Genomic DNA, 6,000 nt, shown 5'->3' on the forward strand with positions numbered 1-6,000 from the left:
GAATTCCAGCACTGGGAGGCCAAGGTGGGATTACTTGAAGCCAGGAGTTCAAGCCCAGCCTGGGCGATACAGCAAGACCCTGTCTCTAAAAACGCAAAGAAAAGTCCACCGAAAAGTCCTCCAAGAGGTTGGACATCATCTTGACAGTGACAGTGAAAATTTGAAAGCAGGCTGGCATCCAATGGCGACTTCAGAATTTTCTTGAGAATCTTTGAGGAAACTGGTCAAGGGCTTGTCTTAAAGCTGAATTTGATAAGCAGAGCTCTGCTTTCACTTAGGTTATGTTTACTTGCCCCTTCTATTGCTCCAAGCATCTCCTTGGTACCTCCACTGCTACTATCTTGATCAAAATTGAATTTTAGAAAGACCACCTGGAAAGTAATGGGAAGGTTGGAGGTGGGGGCGGGGGAGTGGGGCTCAAAGCCAGGAAGTCAGATAAAAGTATTAGTTTGGATAAGTTCCAGGTCTGAACCGAGACAGCACAATGAGGATGGTAAGAAGACAGGAGGAGACAGGAACAGTGTTGAAAGCTTTGACAGGGAGTAACTAATGATACCAAGAGAAAAGGGAAGAGGAGGAGGGAAAGGAAGGGAAGGGAGGGAAGGGAAGGGAAGGGACGGGACGGGAAGGGAAGGGAAGGGAAGGGAAGGGAAGGGAAGGGAGAAGGGAAGGGAGAAGGAAAGGGAGAAGGGAAGGGAGAAGGGAAGGGAAAAGGGAGAGGAGAAGGGAGGGGAGGGAAGAAGGAAGGAAGGAAGGAAAGAAGGAAGGAAGGTATGTATCTGGGAATACAGGAAATATAGGGATATAGGAAAATTAGGCTTGGGGGAAGAAAACAAGTGCTAAAAGGAGCATCCAAGTAGAGCTGTCCATTAGGCCCAAGTTTCACAAACTTGAATGTACACTTATGTTACATGGGGATGTTGCTAGAATGAATTCTGACTAAAAAGACCTGGGGTTACCATGGCTAGAAAAATTCCAGAAAATAAAGAAATCTATTTTTAAAAAATTTTTAAGTGGAAAAAAAAGTAGTAAAAAATTGAAAGACAAAAAATACAAAAAGAGACAGAGAGAGAGAGAGGCTAAAAAGAAGGCCTGGGGTCACCCAGGAGTCTGCATTTATTTATTTATTTATTTATTTATTTAGAGACAAAATCTTGCTCTGTTACCCAGGCTGGAGTGCAGTGGTGCAATCTCGGCTCACTACAACCTCTGCCCCCCAGGTTCAAGCAATTCTCTTGCTTCAGCCTCCTAAGTAGCTGGGATTACAGGCATTCACAACCATGCCTGGCTAATTTTTGTGTTTTTTAGTAGAGACAAGTTGATCAGGCTGACATGTTGGTCAGGCTGGTCTCGAACTCCTGACCTCAGGTGATCCACCCACTTCGGCCTCCCAAAGTGCTAGGATTACAAGCGTGGGCCACGGCGCCCAGCCCCGGAGTCTGCATTTCTAACAACTCTCAAGTGATGCCAAGGCTGATCGGAGACCACTCTTTGAGTAACAAGATATTGGGCCATTCAATATAGGGCTTATACCTTACCTCAGTGAGTGAATTTTTTAAAAAATCACATCCCTAAGCTTTGGTAGTTGTTGAAAAGCTATTCCTGTCTTTTTACAAGAAACAAAAAATGAAAAACCAAAAAACAGCTTCGTTTCTACTCTTCACTTCCCTGGAGATGACTATGCACGGCCTCTGTATGCGTGGTTCTGCATCCACAGATTCAACCAACCTCAGTGGAAAATACTCAGAGAAAAACTATAAAAAATAACAATATAGCAATAAAAACATAGAAATAAAAACTAATATGCTATAACAACTTTTTGCATAGTGCTTACATTGTATTAGTATTATAAGTAATCTAGAGGTTTTTTTTTTTTTTTTTTTTGAGGCGGAGTCTCGCTCTGTCGCCCAGACTGGAGTGCAGTGGCGCAATCTCGGCTCACTGCAAGCTCCGCCTCCCGGGTTCCCGCCATTCTCCTGCCTCAGCCTCCCGAGTAGCTGGGACTACAGGCGCCCGCCACCTCGCCCGGCTAGTTTTTTGTATTTTTAGTAGAGACGGGGTTTCACCGTGTTAGCCAGGATGGTCTCGATCTCCTGACCTCGTGATCCGCCCGTCTCGGCCTCCCAAAGTGCTGGGATTACAGGCTTGAGCCACCGCGCCCAGCCAATCTAGAGGTTATTTAAAGTATATGTGGTCAGGCACAGTGACTCATGCCTGTAATCCCAGCATTTTGGGAGGCCAAAGCAGAAGGATCGCTTGAGACCAGGAGTTCCAGATCAGCTTAGGCAACAGTTAGACCTCATTTCTGCAATAATAATAATAATAATAATAATAACAACAACAACAATATAACAAAACAAAAAAACACATTTTTTAAATTAGCTGGGCATGGTGGTGCGTACCTGTATTCCCAGCTACTTGGGAGGCTGAGGTGAGTGGATCACTTGAGCCTGGGAAGTTGTGCCTGCAGTAAGCCATGATCAAGCCACTGTACTCTAGCCTGAGCAACAGAGCAAGACCCTGTCTCAAAAAAAAAAAAGTATGTAAGTATATGGGAAAGTGGATGGATGAATGGATGAATGTAATGTACGTGTGTATGCATGTGTGTATGTATGTATTTATTACAGACAAAGTCTGGCTCTGTTACCCAGGCTGGAGTGCAGTGGCACAACCATAGCTCACTGCAGCCTTGAACTCCTTGGCTCAAGTCGTCCTCCTGCCTCAGCCTCCAGAGAAGCCAGGACTACAGGCATGCACCCCCACACCAGCTAGTTTTCATTATTATTATTATTATTTTTTTTTTTGGTAGAGACAGGGGTCTCACTATGTTGCCCAGCCTGGTCTCAAACTCCTGGCATCAAGCAATCCTCTGGCCTTGGCTTCCCAAGGTACTGGGGTTGCAGGCATAAGTCACTGTGCCAGGTCCAAAGTATACGAGAGGATGTAATGTGTAGTTATATGCAAATACTTGCCATTTTCTATCACAGACTTGAGCATCTGTGGATTTTGGTGTACAAGAGAAGTCCTACAACCAATCCCCCACACACCCGAGGGATGGCTGTACTTTCTCACCGATTACCATGGGGGATTTGCAGTGCCCTTTTGCCCTGATGATTCTTTCCTCCCCACTGGTATTAGACTAGGACATGTGAATTCTTTTGACTAATGGCATGCGACAGAGATGGCAATGTGCCAGTTTCATTCATAAGCTTTAAGAACCACTTCAAGGTCCAGTTCTGCATCTTTTCCCTCTTCCAATAAGAAAGCATGTCCAATATTTTTTACTCTTTCAGTCAGAATCCTAAAATAAAGAAGGCCCATGGAGCATATGTGACCTGCAGACAGGAGCAAAGCGGCCACCAATCTGGGAGCAACATAAAACAAGGGAAAAAGAGAAGCCTGTGCTGCTTTGGGGTACTGAGATGTAGGGGCTCATTTGTTACTGCAGTATAACCTATCAAAAGCTGACCAACAGATTCTCTCAGCTATTAATGAAAGAAATAAGGCTGGGAAGAAAAGACAAGAGCTCAAACAAATGTTTCACTTTTTAAAAGTTGTTAAGTTTTCAAATATATCCTCTTGATGGATACCAAGAAGGTATAGAATAAGGGTATAGGCTTATTGTAACTCTTTAGATTATTTGAATGCAGTTAGCAGGGGAGTTTAAAGAATATGAGCCTTGAAATGATAGGTCTGGCTATGCCATTCTTCCTGGGAAGTTAAACAAGCCGCAGCCACCTTGCTTAATATAAATCGGAAGTACTAGATACTTCATGAGGTTTTGCCGTGGTGTGCTAAATCTCGCTTGTACCTGCTGTGAGAGCCAATTGTTAAATTTACAGGAATTTTATGAAGCAGTTGTTAAACCCAGTCATCATTAAAAATTCAATTACATGCAGTTACAATTAAATTATATTAAAAGCAAAGGTAAATACAGGGCAATCCTTGCTTTACATGGATCCAGGATACACGAATTTCAGTTATCACTGTTTAGTTAAATAATACCAGTCTGCCAACAACGCAGTTCAGATTTTAGTCACCACAGTATATTAGCAGTGAGTAATTGCATAAAGTACAAACTTCATTGCTAGTTCTTTGGTCCACAGATCGCTTTGTAGGTAATAGATGTGCTTCATGATCAGTGACCAATCGCATCTCTTCTTTCAAAGACTGTCAGTGACGGAGCACTGCTCATCTGTCATTCAGTTCATGCAGACAGCAAATTGTGTGGTTGTTTTACCTTCTTGTCCTCCAGTGACAAGCCCACATGACATTTGACAAAAGTGGATAGAATCAAAAGAGGGAATTGACCAACAAAGATGAGGGTGCAGCAAAGAAGTAAAAAGTGACAATGCTGGAAGTAAAATTTGACATAAATGTAAGTGGAATTTTAGAGGAAATAGTTCATTGTAGGAATGTTGACACGCTGCTGTTCTAGAGTCTACAGATGCAGCCAGAGGAACTCAGGGAAAGCAAATTTATCAACATAAATGAGCAAAGTGGTTCTGACAAAAAGAATGAAGATAGCCCAGAGAGGAAGTGATGCTGAAAAAGATTCACATTAGAGAAATTCTCAGACGTATTTCACGACATTCAGAGCACAGAGGATAAAATGCTGGAAGTTGATCCAAACTTGCAAAGGAGTATGACAATTTGCCAAGGTATAAAAAAGGTGAATCCTAAGTTACATGATAAGAAGAATGCAAACACCATTTAAACTACTGATACATTTTTTTGCAAAGACATGAAATGCTTAATTCTCAATGCTTCTCATGTTTTTAATTGGTAACTATATAAATATCAGCTTTACTATTTTTTCATTTCCCTATACATTTACAACCAACAGTAAGAGACTTAGCAATGCTTTAACAAAAAAATAATGTTAAGGGTCATGGAACAATTGTAATTTTTCCCATTGATAAAGATCACATAGTCTCAGCTTGTATAGTCATTTTTATGGTCCCACACCACTGTCCAAAGTAAGGATGAGTTATACTCAAAACATATCACTTTCAAATAATTTCACTATTATCTGTGCTCTTGAAGTTATTTATGTCTATCGTATCTATGTTATATGGTGCAAATCTCTTTGCAGCTCTGTGTTCAGCGACATTGTGCAGATAGCTTGAAATTGTTCTTGGTGGGATCATTTACACCATGAAAATTGGCAAACACTAGAAATCAGGGCTTGACTTATTGTTTTGTTGATCGTTTAGACTTAAGAAAGTGATGGAGAAAATGTTAATGCGGACTAAATTTAAATGTTTATCATACCTACGGTTGTACATTGCTAATAGCAAACAAAATATGGGGGAAAAAGGGAAAGCGTATTCTTCCAGTATTTGAAAATTATCGTCAGATAGAGCAAAGAATTCACTCATGTCATTGTTGAACAAGTGAAGTTCTAACATACGTCTTTGTTGTTTCCTTTTGGTCTTCAATGTAAAAGAAAATAATAAACACTGACATCAAAAGTATACTTGTCGATCGATACCATGAGCAACTTCTTGGCTAAATCAGGTAGTAATCAAGCATTTATTCATAGCCTGATTTTGTCAAATCACGGTAGAATTAAAACCTTAAGTTGGAAGAATTATAACCTTAGGCTGGCTGTAAGTATACAAATAGATTATACTATACTATACTATACTATACTATACTAAAGTCTGTCTATATACTTTTAGTATATCTATAGCCAACTTAAGGTTTTACTTAAGTCTATACTTATAAGCATACTTATATGTCTGGAAAACTCAACAAAAGCATTTTGTGAGAATCAATTGGCCATATGGAATTTATAATAGAGATTGTTGTATAATTTATTATCATTTATAAATTATGTTCTACCATTCATGTAATTTATAACAAGTTTATATAAATACATATGAATACCCCCTCACCCACTCAGCTAGTTGGTGAACATTTGCCAGCACTGCATTTTAGAGAATGTAATTAGGTAGGACATTCACAGCTTTAGAGTCAAACAGGGACTTGAATTTC

The sequence above is a fragment of the Trachypithecus francoisi genome, unplaced genomic scaffold (assembly GCF_009764315.1).
Source record: "Trachypithecus francoisi isolate TF-2019V2 unplaced genomic scaffold, Tfra_2.0 Lachesis_group8, whole genome shotgun sequence".
Taxonomy (NCBI): domain Eukaryota; kingdom Metazoa; phylum Chordata; class Mammalia; order Primates; family Cercopithecidae; genus Trachypithecus; species Trachypithecus francoisi.